The sequence below is a fragment of the Bufo bufo genome, chromosome 2 (genome assembly GCF_905171765.1).
Source record: "Bufo bufo chromosome 2, aBufBuf1.1, whole genome shotgun sequence".
Lineage (NCBI taxonomy): Eukaryota > Metazoa > Chordata > Amphibia > Anura > Bufonidae > Bufo > Bufo bufo.
Window position 1 is genome coordinate 73,901,228 of NC_053390.1, and position 20,174 is coordinate 73,921,401.

General features: G+C 46.7%; 1 protein-coding gene across 13 annotated transcripts in view; it reads right to left on the reverse strand.

Moving 5' to 3' along the window:
* LOC120992310 (von Willebrand factor A domain-containing protein 5A-like) overlaps positions 1–18,840 on the reverse strand; it is a 163,091-nt gene extending 144,251 nt beyond the window's left edge. For all 13 annotated transcript variants that reach the window (XM_040421224.1, XM_040421223.1, XM_040421218.1 and 10 more), the window contains exon 1: positions 18,733–18,840. The gene's annotated coding sequence lies outside the window, so the exon portion shown is untranslated. The remainder of the gene's footprint in view (positions 1–18,732) is intronic.
* Between the last annotated feature and the right edge of the window lie 1,334 nt (positions 18,841–20,174).

A 20,174-nucleotide genomic window follows, 5' to 3' on the forward strand; every position in this document is an offset into this window, starting at 1 on the left:
AACACCAGACTCAAGGTGACTGTTTTCCTTGAAACTGACTTTTTGTTTTGCTTATCCTTATGTGTGAATAAACACCGAACTGTTTCAGTTAAAGACGTTGTCGTTGCCTCTATACTGCATCCGCAAGCCTGTCTACCAGAGCAAATCCCCACAGGGCTCAACAGAAATAACCGAGCCAGCAGCCTCATAAAAAATGAATGGATGGAGGCTGCGTATGCGCCATTCATTCTCAATATAGGTGCAGGTACCAGTGTTCCTACCTATAAGATAATGGGGGCATATCCTAGCGATAGGCCCCCATTGTCTGTGATGAGACAACCCCTTTAATCCCAGGGTTGTGTACATATGAAAAAAGGGTTTCAGTACCTAATATGAGACAACAAACAGAACTAGTACAATAAACATGTGCTTACTGACAGGTACTGTAGGTACAAAGGGAGAGAGGCCACGCCTGAGGGTACAAGCTGCTCAAATGAGTGCGTAGTGACAGCAGGGTTATTGTAGGTTGAAGACTTTCTGGAGGTGCGTTTTCAGGTTGCTTTCGAAGGTTCAGATGGTAGACAACAGGCTGAAGTGCTGGGGTAGATGAGCCCAAGGGGATTCACTGGAGAAATCAGTAGGGAAACAGAAGATGTGTTGAGGTGGGGAGATTGGACCAGAGGTATATGGAGCTACATGTTTCTGCAATATAGTATTTGGGGGTGCTGTGGAGCACAGTGGTCAAGTTATGGCAAAGAGAGAAAGCAGGATGATATTGTGGGGGTCCCAGAATGGGGAGTTTATGTTAAAAAAAAAAGCGAGAATGATTATGGAAAAGTAAGGAACCTTAGATGTCTGTGTGGCAAACCCTGCAGAGAGGATACATAGCTGGAAGAAGTCTTCATGGCGGTCTGGGCAAAAGATGAGAAAATAAAACATCTACAAGCAGAGGAGAATCACTGGATGTACTAGACATGTAGCGCTGTATTCTCCTGTATGTTTGGTAGCGTTGAATGTCATTTAAAAATAGGTTCAAAACTGTGGTGCCTGTCATTTTGTCAGGCAGTTTAGCGCTGAATCCATCAAATCTAAATGAAATGCTGACGGAGGCTAGGAACAGAGCCTCTGATAGCAGTGTTAGAATAGTATCCATCTATCTCATATCTATCAATTATCTTTCTACCGTAATTTTCGCCCCAAAGTGGGGGAAAAATGTCCCTGCGTCTTATGGGGTAAATACTAATGAGTGCTTCTATTATGGAAGCACTCATTAGTACCGGAGGACCGGGAATAGGTGAGGACTCTGTACTCAGCACTTCCTGGTCCTCGGCTATGATGTGGCTGCGCACAGTATGACGGCGCTCTGTGACCTCACGCTGTGCGCATTGGGTGACAGTACAGCCGCAGCAGGAAGAAGAGAGAGAGAGCGCGCTGGAGGTGAGGAGTGGCGGCGTCTGGAGCAGGAGAGGTAAGTGGATTTTTTTATTTTTTATGTGCTCTGTGGCATGGGAGCTGATATGAGGCAATGGGAGCTGATATGAGGCAATGGGGGCTGATAGTGAGAGGCAATGGGGGCTGATATGAGGTAATGGGGAGCTGATATGAGGTAATGGGGAGCTGATATGAGGTGAAAGGGGGAAAATCATTTTCCAGCAGACAGGGTCTGCAGATGGAGGACATCAGGTGATAAAAGACTGACTAATAGGTAAAACATGCTGTCATTCCTAGCCTATCAGTACCCCCCCCCCCCAGTCTTTTGTGTCGGGATTACAGTTTTTCCAAGTCATAGTCAACTGCCTGCTTACTCACAATTAATACTCACTAACCTTTATGACTCACAGAAATTTCTTAACAACTCTGAATTTCATGAACAGTGATCTCCGCTTATACTGTTATCAGGAAAAAGCTGCTGCCAAACTTCTCCCGAGAACAAAAGCAATGGGCATGTTGAAATCCGACAACCTGATGTTTATCTCCCAGACATCTGCCACTGGAGGAGAGTTACGAGACCCTGCTGATATTGGGCTCTGCAGAAATACATCTAAGGCTACTTTCACACTAGCGTTCGGGTGTCCGCTCGTGCGCTCCGTTTGAAGGGGCTCACGAGCGGCCCCGAACGCATCCGTCTGGCCCCAATGCATTCTCAGTGGAGGCGGATCCACTGAGAATGCATCCGCCAGCCAGCGCTCAGCCTCCGCTCCGCTCAGTGAGCGGACACCTGAACGCTGCTTGCAGCGTTCGGGTGTCCGCCTGGCCGTGGGGACGGATCCGCTTGAAGATGACACCATATGGTAATTTAACACAACCAATTAAAGTCGGTCAAACTATAATGAAGTAATGGGCTAGACCCTTGGTCAATATTAGAAATCACAGTGAACGGGTAGCTTTATAATATTTAAAACATAACATTTAATGATGTACGTAGATAAAATAATGGGCCCTACTATGCTTGACAAAGATGAATAGTTGCCACTAGTAACACTTATCTCCTGAAAAAATGGGCGGAGATATGGAGGGACCAATAAGGGATAGTAATAAAGTAGGGAGATAGGATGAAGGGTAGCCAGGTACCAAGGCAGAGAGACACAGTGCTGGGTCACTTTCCCTAGATCACCCTGTCTCTCTATATCCTCCTCCTATCTAACACAATATCCCTATTGCAACCCTTCCTTAAGATGGACTGCCCAGCTTTGCCCGATAGCCAGAAATGGTCCTAAGGTGGTTACCCTAGCACCAGGGGAGGGGGCAAAAAAGATGGCAAAGATAAATGTGATGAATCAAGAGCAAGCGAATCCACAACTGGTGTGAAATCGCCTACAGTACCAGACACGTTCATACACAAAATAAGATATGTTATCCAAAATAATTAACACTTAATGATGGTGGTATAGTCCCGACGCGTTTCCTCAGTGTTACCTGATTCGTCAGGGGACAGAATTATATCTAGAGAGCCCTTAGGCTGGGCTCAGTTATCCAACAAAATAGGGTCACAGGGGGCACACTGATAAATCAAGCCCACAAAGCTTTTACAGTCTCCCTAGTGGTGGAGAACTGTACAGCAAATGAGGTATGAAGATGAACAATTGTGTGACCTCCAATCGGTCAACCGTTGTAAAGTTAGAGACCGAGACACCCTCTATTTTGTAAGGCCTGTGGTGATTCCTGGTATTTAATCCTCTATCCGTGTGGACAAAGAGATCTCAGGTGCTCAATGTTTAATGCACACCAATGTCCAGGTATAGGTGTACAGACCTGGAGGATAAACCAGGAGTAACCAGAGGTCAATAGTCTTAACCAAACCTAGTTATATTGTTTGGTAAGACTTCAATCCAAACCTAGTAAACCGGTGATCATATATTCATAAATGCTTCTCATTAACTGAAAGTATCTATTCAATACACTTCCAATAAGAAAAGCATTCTGTCAGTTGATAGTATCAGTTTAACACACATTGTAACCGATCCCCCACCAGTGATGTCACTAGCGGACGTTTAAGAGACGGTACAACATAACTTATCTCATGCTAGTAACAGTCTGGTATAAAAGCATAAGGTAATGAGCAGCTTATCTGTCCAGTCGTTGGTAATGACCGTTCCCAGATATGGATGGATGGAGGGTATTCCCTGGCGTCCCGCGTGTAGCAGTGGCAGTGAGGCCAGGTTCGCGGGTCATTTAAAAAGCCGAGAGGCCCCGCCTCCATACAACGCCCCCTCATCGTCGAGACGCGTCATCGTCACGTGGTCCTGCCGCTGTTCCGCCTATGGTCACATGATACTCTGTTTTCCTATGACGTCTAGCGTGGAGGCGGATTCCTGTTACCAGGCAACCATGACAACGCTATGCTCTAATAATAGAGCCGAGGTCAGTATATGCCAGGTAGCCTGTCGGAACGCCGCCTTCCCTAGTTAGGTTACAGGCGGCTTAAAGTCTCCACTACACTTGCTTGAGGTGGTTGTTATAGTGAGATGCAGGGATGAAATCAAAGGGCAAGTAAGTTCAACCTCTGCTCCCACCACAATCTAACATGATTTCCATTGGTCCGTCAGGTCTGCGGTTCTCCTAATGGAATATTTAAGTTTATAAGCTGGTTCATCCATCCATATCTGGGAACGGTCATTACCAACGACTGGACAGATAAGCTGCTCATTACCTTATGCTTTTATACCAGACTGTTACTAGCATGAGATAAGTTATGTTGTACCGTCTCTTAAACGTCCGCTAGTGACATCACTGGTGGGGGATCGGTTACAATGTGTGTTAAACTGATACTATCAACTGACAGAATGCTTTTCTTATTGGAAGTGTATTGAATAGATACTTTCAGTTAATGAGAAGCATTTATGAATATATGATCACCGGTTTACTAGGTTTGGATTGAAGTCTTACCAAACAATATAACTAGGTTTGGTTAAGACTATTGACCTCTGGTTACTCCTGGTTTATCCTCCAGGTCTGTACACCTATACCTGGACATTGGTGTGCATTAAACATTGAGCACCTGAGATCTCTTTGTCCACACGGATAGAGGATTAAATACCAGGAATCACCACAGGCCTTACAAAATAGAGGGTGTCTCGGTCTCTAACTTTACAACGGTTGACCGATTGGAGGTCACACAATTGTTCATCTTCATACCTCATTTGCTGTACAGTTCTCCACCACTAGGGAGACTGTAAAAGCTTTGTGGGCTTGATTTATCAGTGTGCCCCCTGTGACCCTATTTTGTTGGATAACTGAGCCCAGCCTAAGGGCTCTCTAGATATAATTCTGTCCCCTGACGAATCAGGTAACACTGAGGAAACGCGTCGGGACTATACCACCATCATTAAGTGTTAATTATTTTGGATAACATATCTTATTTTGTGTATGAACGTGTCTGGTACTGTAGGCGATTTCACACCAGTTGTGGATTCGCTTGCTCTTGATTCATCACATTTATCTTTGCCATCTTTTTTGCCCCCTCCCCTGGTGCTAGGGTAACCACCTTAGGACCATTTCTGGCTATCGGGCAAAGCTGGGCAGTCCATCTTAAGGAAGGGTTGCAATAGGGATATTGTGTTAGATAGGAGGAGGATATAGAGAGACAGGGTGATCTAGGGAAAGTGACCCAGCACTGTGTCTCTCTGCCTTGGTACCTGGCTACCCTTCATCCTATCTCCCTACTTTATTACTATCCCTTATTGGTCCCTCCATATCTCCGCCCATTTTTTCAGGAGATAAGTGTTACTAGTGGCAACTATTCATCTTTGTCAAGCATAGTAGGGCCCATTATTTTATCTACGTACATCATTAAATGTTATGTTTTAAATATAATGACACCATATGGCTCAATCTTCAAGCGGATCCGTTCCCCATTGACTTACAATGTAAAGTCTGAACGGATCCGCTCAGACTACTTTCATACTTAGAAAATTTTCTAAGTTTTAATGCAGACGGATCCGTTCTGAACGGATGCGAACGTCTGCATTATCGGAGCGGATCCGTCTGATGGAACATCAGACGGATCCTCTCCGAACGCTAGTGTGAAAGTAGCCTAATGTGTATGACTGACTTTTCTTCTCTTTGCATGTGACTTAGGCTACATGCACACGACCGTATGTGTTTTGCGGTCCGCAAAAAAACTGATGACATCCGTATGCCATCCGTTTTTTTTTTTTGCGGACCCATTGTAACAACAACAAAAATGGACAAGAATAGGACATGTTCGATTTTTTTTGCGGGGCTACAGAACGGACATACTGATGCGGACAGCACACGGTCTGCTTTCTGCATTTTTTGCGGACCCATTGAAATTAATGGGTCCACATCCTATCCGCAAAAAAAAAAAAATGGAACGGACACGGAAACAAACAACGTTCGTGTGCATGTAGCCTTAGAATGACAAGGTCACTGATTTTCCTGCAACATGGTGGTCTTAACGATTGGAAATTCATATAATAACTTTACTAACTAGGTGATTATAATCCACATAAAGCTGGATTCCCACACCGAAGCATCTATACATCCATGTTACAGATGTGTGTGCTGGTCCGACCGTGGGTTTACTGATCCAAACCCACAACATTATAAATCCCTACCATGCTGTGAGTTCAGGTCTGAAAACCTGTAGTCGGGCAAGGACAACCGTCTGTGGAACTGGCAAGAATTGGTATTAACCAATTCTTGCATTTGACATCGGCCATTACAAAACAAGCAAAAACTTTCCAGCAAAAACAGTAACTATACAATTGTATAATCAGACAAAAATAAGAACTTGCCAAAAAACTTGCTACATCTGTAGTATTAATGGCCATTTTAGTAGGTGACCCCAAACTTGTAATACAGGGATTCTTATCCCCTTTATCAACCATTCCCTTTACCAGTCCACCCTTCTTCTCTCCTTGTGGCAGCCAGCCAATCCGGAGTATGGGCCCCCGGAGGTCGGCCAGCCACTGTATCAGATAACAGCCGGGGGAAAGAGCTGAACAGCGGTAACAGGTAAATAGGGGAAACTAAAAGGCGGCCATATTAACATAATCTACAATTCTACATTGGTCATCGATTTGAGGGCAAGCGCAGAGAGGATAAATGAACCGTCACAGGGTACAGCTCCTGCATGACATTAATGATGATATTCCCATGTCAATTGTAGTCCATTATGTCACAATAAGGCCAATGACATAAGGCATATCAGATCAGTGGTGTACACAGAAGCAAAGGGCTGCATATCCCTGTACATACTAGGGGTCAGGTTCATCCTGACACAGAGCATCTGCAGGAGGCACTGCAGCAGACTGCATACACAGGAATAAGTCCCTGCTGCTCATATAGGGACATATACACCATATGGAATGGGGCCTCTCAAGGACACTCCAGAGGTTATTAGGTCAGACCACACCAAGAAGGTGACTATTAGATGAAGCATGCAAGCGAAATGGCGCCGTTGAGTCCATTGGGGCCAACGGTGTCCAGATTGAATATCCACTCGGCCTCTTTGCGCAAAAGGATTATGTCAATATCACATCCTGGTGGAGATCTTTGGACACTCTCTATGCCCTGGAACCTGATTGCTTTCGTATTGTGCTGGTCACCAACATGTCGTGCGATTGGGGTATCTTTTCATTTTCTGATATCTGACAGATGCTCACCGATCCCTCGCCTTAAGCTCACGTTTGGTCTTCCCTACATATTGTATGCCACATTGGCAGGTCAACAGGTAAATAATGCCCGTGGTCTTACAGTTGATGAAGGATCTGATGGAATACACCTTCTTAGTCGTAGAACTCATAAAAAAGAGGAACCCTTCAAGATAAAGGCACATGCCACGCATGATCCACATGGATAGATTCTAGTTATGGTGCTATGAAGTCATGTTGTTTGAGTCGGGCTGTGATACAGGCTGTGCACTAATCGATCACGTAAATTCCAACTACGTCGGAAAGTTATCTTAGGATGGTCGGATATAGGATCACATATATCGGGTCCGAACGGAGGATAATTATCAGATCATTGTCCTGCAGTCTGTCAGTTTTGGGGCGTAATTGCGTTCGATTAGAGCTCAGAGAGTGGTGGTAAGCTTGTCCTGCAGATGCTCTGTGTCAGCATGAATCTGACCCCTAGTATGTACAGGGATATGCAGCCCTTTGCTTCTGTGTACACCACTGATCTGATATGCCTTATGTCATTGGCCTTATTGTGACACAAAGGACTACAATTGACATGGGAATATCATCATTAATGTCATGCAGGAGCTGTACCCTGTGACGGTTCATTTATCCTCTCTGCGCTTGCCCTTAAATCGATGACAAATGTAGAATTGTAGATTATGTTTACATGGCCGCCCTTTTAGTTTCCCCATTTACCTGTTACCGCTGTTCAGCTCTTTCCCCCGGCTGTTATCTGATACAGTGGTTGGCCGACCTCCGGGGGACGGGGTGGTAGACCCGCCCATACTCCGGATTGGCTGGCTGCTGCAAGCCCACACACAGGGGGTGGAGAATTTAAGTCCGCAGATTCAGCGGATGCGTACAGCCATCCCAGTGCCAGATAATAAAGTTTCCATTTCTCCTAACTTCTGGCAAAAAAAATAAAAAATCTCCCACGGACTCACTATGCCCCTCAGTGAATACCTTGGGGTGTCTACTTTCCGAAATGGGGTCATTTGTGGGGTGTGTTTACTGTTCTGGCATTTTGGGCGGGGCTAAATTGTGAGCAACCCTGTAAAGCCTAAAGGTACTCGTTGGACTTTCGGCCCCTTTACGCACCTAGGCTGCAAAAAAGTGTCACTCATGTGGTATCGCTGTACTCAGAAGAAGTAGGGTAATGTGTTTTGGGGTGTATTTTTACATATACACATGCTGGGTGAGAGAAATATCTCTGTAAATTGACAACTTTGTATACATTTTTTAAAAAGTTGTCATTTACAGAGATATTTCTCTCACCCAGCATGGGTATATGTAAAAATACACCCCAAACCACATTGCCCTACTTCTTCTGAGTACGGCGATACCACATGTGTGACACTTTTTTTCAGCCTAGGTGTCAGTTGGAGATCAGAGTGCTGGTCACATGACACAGCTGAGGATCAGATGGGAGGTTATACCTTCACTGCAGTTTACATCACGTACTTTTCCAGGGATCTCAAGTCTCCCGGATGTTCAGGGAGTCTCCCGCTATTAGATAGCGGCTCCCTGACGCTCGCATGTGAAACAATATATCCCGGAAAGGTTTACTCGCAGTAAACCTTTCCGGCAACCTGTAGCAGTGTCCTCTTCTCGGCGCGTGCGCACAGTGCAAGAAGAAGCCGATGCCAGCAGTCCGCAGCGGCGCATCAGGCTGAGCCTGTGCGCACGCGTGGGATCTCAAAGCGGGAGGAGAGGGAGGGAGGGAGAGGCGACACTGAGGAGTAGAAGGCGGCGCTGGGCGCGAACGGCGATGCGTGCGGCCGGGCACCATGCGTCCACAGACCTCCCCTGCTTTCCGCAGAATAAAGCCACAAATAGCTTTTACAAGGCCACCTTAGAAATCAGAATGCTACCCTGGACATGAGAATATGTTTAGCTCACAGGGCTTATAGGTGGGGACAGAATCCCTTTAATCATATACATAAATATGATAATTTGGGGCAGGGTAATGAGCCCAGTCCTCCACACCATAGAGCAAAGTGTGCAGATACTGCATATGTTTGGAAAATGTAATAAAAATTTCGTGAAAGAAGAAAAAAAAGAAAACCTCCCTGAAATGAGGTTTTGCAGGTTGGGATGTCTGCTTTTCTAATAGGTCAGAGAATACATATTTTTGTGGGAGTGCTATTTACAGGGTTTTTAAATACTTTTAATGAACATTAAAATTCCAAAATCTGTTTTTTAATCACTTTCTTTTGTATTGAGATCTGATCACTTGATATTACAGGCATAAGGCCTGGGGCTGCACTACTGAAAAATTCTGATGACATATCCGGTCAGATGCAGTATTGTGTGGGTCCAGACTTCCAAATACACTGATGTCCCCACATGTACACACATAAATGGCTGGAAGGATGTAGATCCTGATGCAGATAATACACACAAGGTTTTCAATATGTGAAGAATGAGAGTAATGTGGGAGCGGTGGCTGACACTACACTTCCTGATCACACTCAATACACCTGTATTTCTTCAGTAGGTCACTGACTATGTATTCCTTCAGGCAAACTCCTCCCAACTACACCCATCAGCTTCTCAGGGAGAATTGTCAGAAATTACAGATACTCCCCCGTGAGCAAATAAAGAGATTCATAATGCAAAATCTGAGTCCAAACTTATACTGTACAGACTGCGGTAGTTTACGGATGCAGTGCACCTCCAGGCGCATACTATGATATTTATTGTAGATGATGCAGCTGCACGACTATCGTATATATGTATAAGGCCTCATGCACACGACCGTTGTGTGCACCCGTGGCCGTTGTGCCGTTTTCCGTTTTTTTTCGCGGACCCATTGACTTTCAATGGGTCCGTGGAAAAATCGGAAAATGCACCGTTTGGCAGCCGCATCCGTGAGCCGTGTTTCCTGGCCGTGAAAAAAATATGACCTGTCCTATTTTTTTCACGGCCAACGGTTCACGGACCCATTCAAGTCAATGGGTCCGTGAAAGAACACGGATGCACACAAGATTGGCATCCGTGTCCGTGATCCGTGGCCGTAGGTTAGTTTTTATACAGACGGATCCGAAGATCCGTCTGCATAAAAGCTTTTTCAAAGCTGAGTTTTCACTTCGTGAAAACTCAGAACCGACAGTATATTCTAACACAGAAGCGTTCCCATGGTGATGGGGACGCTTCTAGTTAGAATACACTACAAACTGTGTAAAAGACTGCCCCCTGCTGCCTGGCAGCACCCGATCTCTTACAGGGGGCCGTGATCAGCACAATTAACCCCTTCAGGTGCGGCACCTGAAAGGGTTAATTATACTATCATATCCCCCTGTAAAAGATCAGGGCTGCCAGGCAGCAGGGGGCAGACCCCCCCCCCCCCTCCCCAGTTTGAATATCATTGATGGCCAGTGCGGCCTCCCCCCCCCCTCCCTCTATTGTAATAATTCGTTGGTGGCACAGTGTGCGCCCCCCCCCCTCCCTCCCTCTATTGTAATAATTCGTTGGTGGCACAGTGTGCGCCCCCCATCGGCCCCCCCTCCCTCTATAGCATTAGCAACATTGGTGGCCAGTGTGCGGCCTCCCATCTCCCCCCCCCCCCCCATCATTGGTGGCAGCGGAGTTCCGATCGGAGTCCCAGTTTAATCGCTGGGGCTCCGATCGGTAACCATGGCAACCGGGACGCTACTACAGTCCTGGTTGCCATGGTTACTTAGCAATAGTACAATAGTAGAAGATTCATACTTACCTGCTGCTGGCTGCTGCTGCGATGTTCGTGTCCGGCCGGGCGCTCCACCTACTGGTAAGTGACAGGGTCTGTGCGGCGCATTGCTAAATGAACTGTCACTTACCAGTAGGAGGAGCTCCCGGCCGGACACGAACATCGAGCTCACAGGTAAGTATGAATCTTTAACTATTGTACTATTGCTAGTAACCCGCTGCCACCAATGATCGGGGGGAGATGGGAGGCCGCACACTGGCCACCAATGTTGTTAATGCTATAGAGGGAGGGGGGGGCCGATGGGGGGCGCACACTGTGCCACCAACGATTTTTTACAATAGAGGGAGGAAGGGGGGGGGGGGCGCACACTGTGCCACCAACGATTTATTACAATAGAGGGAGGAAGGGGGGGGGCGGGGGGGCGCACACTGTGCCACCAACGATTTATTACAATAGAGGGAGGAAGGGGGGGGGGGGCCGCACTGGCCACCAATGATATTCAAACTGGGGATGGGGGGGGGGGGGTCTGCCCCCTGCTGCCTGGCAGCCCTGATCTCTTACAGGGGGATATGATAGTACAATTAACCCCTTCAGGTGCGGCACTTGAGGGGTTAATTGTGCTGATCACGGCCCCCTGTAAGAGATCGGATGCTGCTAGGCAGCAGGGGGCAGTCATATACACAGTTTGTAGTATATTCTAACTAGAAGCGTCCCCATCACCATGGGAACGCCTCTGTGTTAGAATATACTGTCGGAAATGAGGTTTCACGATCTAACTCATATCCGACAGTATATTCTAACATAGAGGCGTTCCCATGGTGATGGGGACGCTTCAAGTTAAAATATACCATCGGATTGGAGAAAACTCCGATCCTATGGTATATTAACTCCTGACTTTACATTGAAAGTCAATAGGGACGGATCCGTTTGAAATGGCACCATATTGTGTCAACGTCAAACGGATCCGTCCCCATTGACTTGCATTGTAATTCAGGACGGATCCGTTTGGCTCCGCACGGCCAGGCGGACACCAAAACGACTTTTTTTTCATGTCCGTGGATCCTCCAAAAATCAAGGAAGACCCACGGACGAAAAAACGGTCACGGATCACGGGAAAACGGAACCCCGTTTTGCGGACCGCAAAAAAATACGGTCGTGTGCATGAGGCCTAACTCTTCCTCTGTGTATAACCTAATGCAGGGATCAGCAATCTTCGGCACCCCAGCTGCTGTGAAACTACAACTCCCAGCATCAGTGGCGTAGCTATATGACTGGGCCCCACAGCAAATTTTTGAATGCGCCCCCCCCCCCAGCAACTTTCTTGCAGCCCCCTCTTCTTGTGCAACCCCCTCTCCTGTAGCAGGTTACGATCACTCTCTCTGTATGTAATTTTTATTTCAGTATTTATTTTTTAAAACTTCAAAAATGTAAAAATAAAAAGGAAATAAATGTGTTTTTCAAATTTTTGATCCATTTTTAATAGCAAACATACTTTTTTTTTTAAAGGGGTTATCCGAGACTAAAAAATGTCCCCCGTGCGCCCGGGCCTCCGCGCTACTCCTGGTCCCTGCACCGCCGCAACTGCTTCTCCCCATGCACGGATGAAAACATCTGGGGTCGGGGGTAGTAGCCAATGGCAGGCGGTGACGGGCACAAGCCTCCCTAGCATCGCGGGTGACGCTAGGGAGGCTTGTCCCCATCACCGCCTGCCATTGGCTGCTTCCCCCCGAAACCGGATGTTTTCATCCGCTCGTGGGGAGAAGCAGCTGCAGCGGTACGGGGACCAGGAGAGGCGTAGGGAGCGGGGAGCCAGGTAAGTATATTCAGAGTGAGGGGCCCGGGTGCATGGGGGACATTTTTTAGTCTCGGATAACCCCTTTAGGTTATGTCCCCTTTTCTTAATGGTCATTTTGATGTAGGGGGACATGTAGTTTATGGTCATTGGGGGCAGGGCAAGAATCTGCAGTATGGTATGCTTTGCGTTTTGTTTTTTTGTCTTAACTTTTTTTAATTTTACACTTTGGAGAGCATTATAACATTACCTTTTCTATTGCTGATCTCTCTTGTAACTGGGACTGACATATTAGCCCCAGATACAGGGGGAATACAGCCCCCTGTAACCTCACTGCAAAGCTTATCTGGGTCAGCTAACACCCAGCAGCTCGTGCAGATACTCGCCCCCAGCAAACACAATGGGCCAGATTTATCATTACTCTGACAGCTCACTCCACTTTCACATATGGCTAAAGTCAGTTTTAGCCAAGTCAGATTTATGATTGGCCCTTTAAGACTGTAATAAATGTGGTTTGACGGTAGCAGTTTATCAGTCAGTAAGCAGCTTTACAAAAGTCACACGTCCTTACGAAAAAGTCGCATGTTCTATTAAAAAGTCTCATAAGATAAGCATGGTCCTCGCTGGAGTGAAATTGCACATTTTTTTGCGACTTTTTAAATAGTCCCAATAGTAAATCTGTCTAGAGATTCATTTACATAAGAAAACACGCCCATTTTCAGCAAACTGGCGAGCATAGTGCAGAGCAGAAAAAAGTCGCAAATTTGTGCGCAGTTTTAGCATTTGCGCATTTTTTTGCAACTTTTTCACTCCATTATTCTGACTTGAGCTAATGATAAATCTGGCCCATAATCGCTAGTGCCAAAGCAAGAAGCACTCACTGATCTCTTTATATGATCAGCCTGGCTGTTACTGACAATCAGCTCCCCGTTCATAAACGTCCTTCACGAGTTAAAGCGGTTGAGCCAATTATGAAAGTTATCCCCAAAGATAGGGGATAACTAACTGATCATGGGGGACCAACAACTGCTGGGACCCCAACCCTCATATTTCAGTGTTGACGGAGATGCAGGCCAAGCCGTCGCCCATTTGCTTCTATCGTTCTCTATGGGACTATCTCCGGAAGTCCCATAGAGAAAAAATGGAGCGGCAGGGCGTATGCTCGGCCCAGTGGTTGGAACCCGCACTGATCAGTTAGATATCCTCTATGCTGTGGACAGGGGGATCACCTTCATACTTGGCACAACCCCTTTAAGTGTGGACCGCCTGGACATATACAGTCAATGGACAGTCCACAAATGGTTAAACAGAGTTTATAACTGAGCAAGCTATATCTCCCTGCCTCTCCCCTGGTTACACAGGTTAGATATATGGTCATTAATGTGCTATAATTAATATTAAGCTCCTGACAGAGAATATTTGACCTTGATCGATGGATTATATGTCCGTTACTCCATTACATGTTAGTATGGCAGCCATTTTCAGTCTGTATGTGGTCAGGCCTGATCTGGGCCTGTGTTGTCATGACAACCAACTAGTCTCCATCCACAGCTGATAACTGTGAGGTGATGGTGCAGGGTCGGCCGCTTAAGTCGACAACCTATAAGGGCGGCCGCCCCCCAAATAATGTCGTAGCTCATCCAGTGTGGCTCCTCATCTATACAGACAGTACATTATATACAACTGTAATAAGAACGGGCACAATCTATATACAGGCCACATAGAGGACGCTGTGTACTACTATGTGTAATAATAGTGCTCCATATATCACCACAGTATAATATATATCATATAACTATTGGGCTCTATCTATAGACACCCTCCATGCACCATGTATGTAATGAGAGGGCTTCACATATCACTATAGGGCTCTCCCTTATTTTTCGGACTGTTAGGCCTCATGCACACGACCGGTTTTTTTTAAGGTCCACAAAAACGGGGTCCGTAGGTCCGTGATCCGTGACCGTTTTTTCGTCCATGGGTCTTCCTTGATTTTTGGAGGATCCACGGACATGAAAAAAAAGTCACCAATTAATCTACAGTACTACAGGGGAGGGAGGAAGGGCCGGCCGCACTGGCCACCAATGTGTTAACTACAGGGGAGGGAGGGGGGCCGGCCGCACTGGGCACCAATGTGTTAAATACAAGGGAGGGAGAGGGGGCCCACTGGCCACCAATGAATTTAAAACTGGCGAGGGAGGGGGGTGTGCCCCCTCCTGCCTGGCAGCACATGATCTCTTACAGGGGGCTATGATACGCACAATTAACCCCTCAGGTGCAGCACCTGAGGGGTTAATTGTGCGGATCACAGCCCCGCTGTAAGAGATCAGGTGCTGCCAGGCAGCAGGGGGCAGTCATGCACACAGTTCAAAGTATATTCTAACTAGAAGCGTCCCCATCACTATGGGAACGCGCCTGTGTTAGAATATACTGTCGGATCTGAGTTTTCACGAAGTGAAAACTCAGCTCTGAAAAAGCTTTTATGCAGACGGATCTGCGGATCCGTCTGTGTGAAAGTAGCTTACGGCCACGGACGCGGATGCCAATCTTGTGTGCATCCGTGTTTTTTCACGGACCTATTGACTTGAATGGGTCCGTGAACCGTTGTCCGTCAAAAAAATAGGACAGGTCATATTTTTTTGACGGACAGGAAACACGGATCACGGATGCAGCTGCAAAACGGTGCATTTTCCGATTTTTCCACGGACCCATTGAAAGTCAATGGGTCCGCGAAAAAAAGAGGAAAACGGCACAACGGCCACAGATGCACACAACGGTCGTGTGCATGAGGCCTAAAAAAGCACTTTTTTGGCTGGAGGCTGTACGGCCATCTTGTGCTGCGTCTATCAGTCTGAATGCGGCATTAGAGGGAGGAGACTGAGCTCCGTTCCTGACAGGTCCTGGCAGGGCAGTTGTGACTCCATCTCTGTTATCTGCCCCAACTGTCACCTCCACATACGGTACATCTGTGAAGTGTGACTGGTCAGTGTGCACTCACACATTGGTACACACAGAAGAGTACATGTGTGCAGAGTCTGCCCTGCCAGGACCTTTGTAGTCATGTCTCCCCCCCCCCCGCCTCCCATATGCTGTGCACAGGACAGATCCATCCCAGTAACTCCAGTCTACTACTACTGCTTCAGACTGGGTAATGCAAGGGTTCACATACAGTTGCAAGACAAAGTATGTGAACCCTTTGGAATGATATGGATTTCTGCACAAATTGGTCATAAAATGTGATCTGATCTTCATCTAAGTCACAACAATAGACAATCACAGTCTGCTTAAACTAATATTACACAAATAATTAAATGTTACCATGTTTTTATTGAACACACCATGTAAATATTCACAGTGCAGGTGGAAAAAGTATGTGAACCCCTAGACTAATGACATCTCCAAGAGCTAATTGGAGTGAGGTGTCAGCCAACTGGAGTCCAATCAATGAGATGAGATTGGAGGTGTTGGTTACAGCTGCCCTGCCCTATAAAAAACACACATTAGTTCTGGGTTTGCTTTTCACAAGAAGCATTGCCTGATGTGAATGATGCCTCACACAAAAGAGCTCTCAGAAAACCTACGATTAAGAATTATTGAGTTGCATAAAGCTGGAAAGGGTTATAAAAGTATCTCCAAAAGCCTTGCTGTTCATCAGTCCACGGTAACACAAATTGTCTATAAATGGAGAAAGTTCAGCACTGCTGCTACTCTCCCTAGGAGTGGCCGTCCTGTAAAGATGACTGCAAGAGCACAGCGCAGACTGCTCAATGAGGTGAAGAAGAATCCTAGAGTGTCAGCTAAAGACTTACAAAAGTCTCTGGCATATGGTAACATCCCTGTTAGCGAATCTACGATACGTAAAACACTAAACAAGAATGGATTTCATGAGAGGATACCACAGAGGAAGCCACTGCTGTCCAAAAAAACATTGCTGCACGTTTACAGTTTGCACAAGAGCACCTGGATGTTCCACAGCAGTACTGGCAAAATATTCTGTGGACAGAAGAAACCAAAGTTGAGTTGTTTGGAAGAAACACACAACACTATGTGTGGAGAAAAAGAGGCACAGCACACCAACATCAAAACCTCATCCCAACTGTGAAGTATGTTGGTGGGGGCATCATGGTTTGGGGCTGCTTTGCTGCGTCAGGGTCTGGGCGGATTGCTATCATCGAAGGAATAATGAATTCCCAAGTTTATCAAGACATTTTGCAGGAGAACTTAAGGCCATCTGTCCACCAGCTGAAGCTCAACAGAAGATGGGTGTTGCAACAGGACAACGACCCAATGCATAGAAGTAAATCAACAACAGAATGGCTTAAACAGAAGAAAATACGCCTTCTGGAGTGGCCCAGTAAGAGTCCTGACCTCAACCTGATTGAGATGCTGTGGCATGACCTCAAGAAAGCGATTCACACCAGACATCCCAAGAATATTGCTGAACTGAAATCGTTCTGTAAAGAGGAATGGTCAAGAATTACTCCTGACCGTTGTGCACGTCTGATCTGCAACTACAGGAAACGTTTGGTTGAAGTTATTGCTGCCAAAGGAGGTTCAACCAGTTATTAAATCCAAGGGTTCACATACTTTTTCCACCTGCACTGTGAATGTTTACATGGTGTGTTCAATAAAAACATGGTAACATTTAATTCTTTGTGTGTTATTAGTTTAGGGCTCTTTCACACTTGTTGTTGGGTTCCGGCATAGAGTTCCGTCGTCGGGGCTCTATGCCGGAAGAATCCTGATCAGGATTATCCTAATGCATTCTGAATGGAGAGAAATCCGCTCAGGATGCATCAGGATGTCTTCAGTTCCGGACCGGAACGTTTTTTGGCCGGAGAAAATACCGCAGCATGCTGCGCTTTTTGCTTCGGCCAAATATCCTGAACACTTGCCGCAAGGCCGGATCCGGAATTAATGCCCATTGAAAGGCATTAATCCGGACTTAAGCTAAACGTCGTTTCGGCGCATTACCGGATCCGACGTTTAGCTTTTTCTGAATGGTTACCATGGCTGCCGGGACGCTAAAGTCCTGTTTGCCATGGTAAAGTGTAGTGGGGAGCAGTATACTTACCGTCCGTGCGGCTCCCGGGGCGCTTCAGTGACGTCAGGGCGCCCCACGCGCATGGGTGACGTGATCGCATGGATCACGTCATCCATGCGCATGGGGCGCTCTGACGTCATTCTGGAGCGCCCCGGGAGCCGCACGGACTGTAAGTATACCGCTCCCCCGCTCCCCACTACTACTATGGCAACCAGGACTTTAATAGCGTCCTGGGTGCCATAGTAACACTGAACGCATTTTGAAGACGGATCCGTCTTCAAATGCTCTCAGTTCACTTGCGGTGTTACGGATTCGGCGGGCACCTCTGGCAAATGGAGTACACGACGGATCCGGACAACGCAAGTGTGAAAGAGGCCATAAGCAGACTGTGATTGTCTATTGTTGTGACTTATATGAAGATCAGATCACATTTTATGACCAATTTGTGCAGAAATCCATATAATTCCAAAGGGTTCACATACTTTTTCTTGCAACTGTATGTGTTGTAAACACCGGGAGAGGAACAGATTACTGGGGTTATATACTGAATTCCATGTACCTCTGCGTATATACCATTCTGTATACAGTTACCATACCTATGTATACGTCTACTGTACTATATACCTCTGTACTATATACTATTCTGTATACATTTACCATACCTATGTATACCTCTACTGTACTATATACCTCTGTACTATATACTATTCTATATACATTTACCACACCTATGTATACGTCTACTGTACTATATACCTCTGTACTATATACTATTCTATATACATTTACCACACCTATGTATACGTCTACTGTACTATATACCTCGGCGTATATACTATTCTGTATACATTTCCATACCCATGTATACCTCTACTGTACTATATACTGAATATTCTCCATCTCTGTGTGGATGCTTTTCTGTGATGTACTGTACATGTACAGTGTGTACCACACCTCTGGATGTATATGCTATACTGTGTACTGTACTCCAGAATCTACTATATAGTAGTATACGCTGTACTGTGAGGTGTATACACTAGGTGCACCGTACCGCTGTATACATGTACTGCAGCGTTCACATTACCTCCGTCTTCTCAGTGCGTCTGCTTCTCCTGTGCAGTGTGATCAGCTCCGGACTGGTGTCAGTGACTTCCTGTAAACTGGTGGAGGAGGAGGAGGAGGGGGGGCAGTGCTGTAGATGGGCGCGTCCAGGGCTGAAGGGAGAGGACGGGCGGCTCTGCAGTCTGTGTGCACACTCCCCCAACCTGCCATAAACCGCAGCAGGGATAGTCTACATCACAATATAAACTGTGCTCCATTATAAATAATCAGGAAGTCATTATCTCCAGGAATAGTGCACTGCTAAGCCCAAGTATCCAATCCTATCCTGTGATACTGCACTGCTGTATCTAATCCTATCCTGTGATACTGCGCTGCTGTATCTAAGCCTATCATATGTGATACTGTGCTGCTGTATCTAAGCCTATCATATGTGATACTGTGCTGCTGTATCTAAGCCTATCATATGTGATATTGTGCTGCTGTATCTAAAAAAATATTACAAAAACTAATTGTATGCCATTTAGAATAGAAGGGGTTTTCCAGGACTCCCACCAATCAGCTGTTTGAGAAGGCACCAGCGCTCACAGTAGCACAGCAGCCTTCTCGAAGCTTAGCCTAGGCCAGTGGTCGGCAAAGTGCGGCTCTTTCAATCCTTGAATGCGGCTCTTTGGTTCGGGCTGGCGGGTGGGCGGCCGCGCAGCCATATCGCGCCGCTCAAGCTGCTTGCAAAATGTCCGTCATGCGCCTCCTGCCCCATCTGTCTGCTCCTTCCACTTTATGAATGAAGCAGGCAGGCAGGGCAGGAGGCGCATGACGGAGAGTGAGAGGTCACGCTGCGCACAGCAGTAGAAGGGCGGGCAGCGGCGGACTTTCGGCAGAACACCGGCCATGTGAGGAGTGGTGAAAAGGGCGCCGCTCAGGAGGAGCGAAATGTCCTGCAGCAGAAAGGTAGGAGCTGCCCCCGGTGTGTGCACAGCATCGGGCACTGCACCGGCCCCGCAGCAAGTGTCCCTGCCTCCTCCCTTCCCCCCACTAATACATTACTTTACTTACTGGAGGGCACTTATGGGGGATATCTGTGGAGGGCACTTATGGGGGATATCTGTGGAGGGCACTTATGGGGGATATCTGTGGAGGGCACTTATGGGGGATATCTGTGGAGGGCACATATATAGCATCTTATGCTATATATGCGTCATCCACAGATATCCCCCATAAGTGCGTCATCCACAGATATCCCCCATAAGTGCGTCATCCACAGATATCCCCCATAAATGCGTCATCCACAGATATCCCCCATAAGTGCGTCATCCACAGATATCCCCCATAAGTGCGTCATCCACAGATATCCCCCATAAGTGCGTCATCCACAGATATCCCCCATAAGTGCGTCATCCACAGATATCCCCCATAAGTGCATCATCCACAGATATCCCCCATAAGTGCGTCATCCACAGATATCCC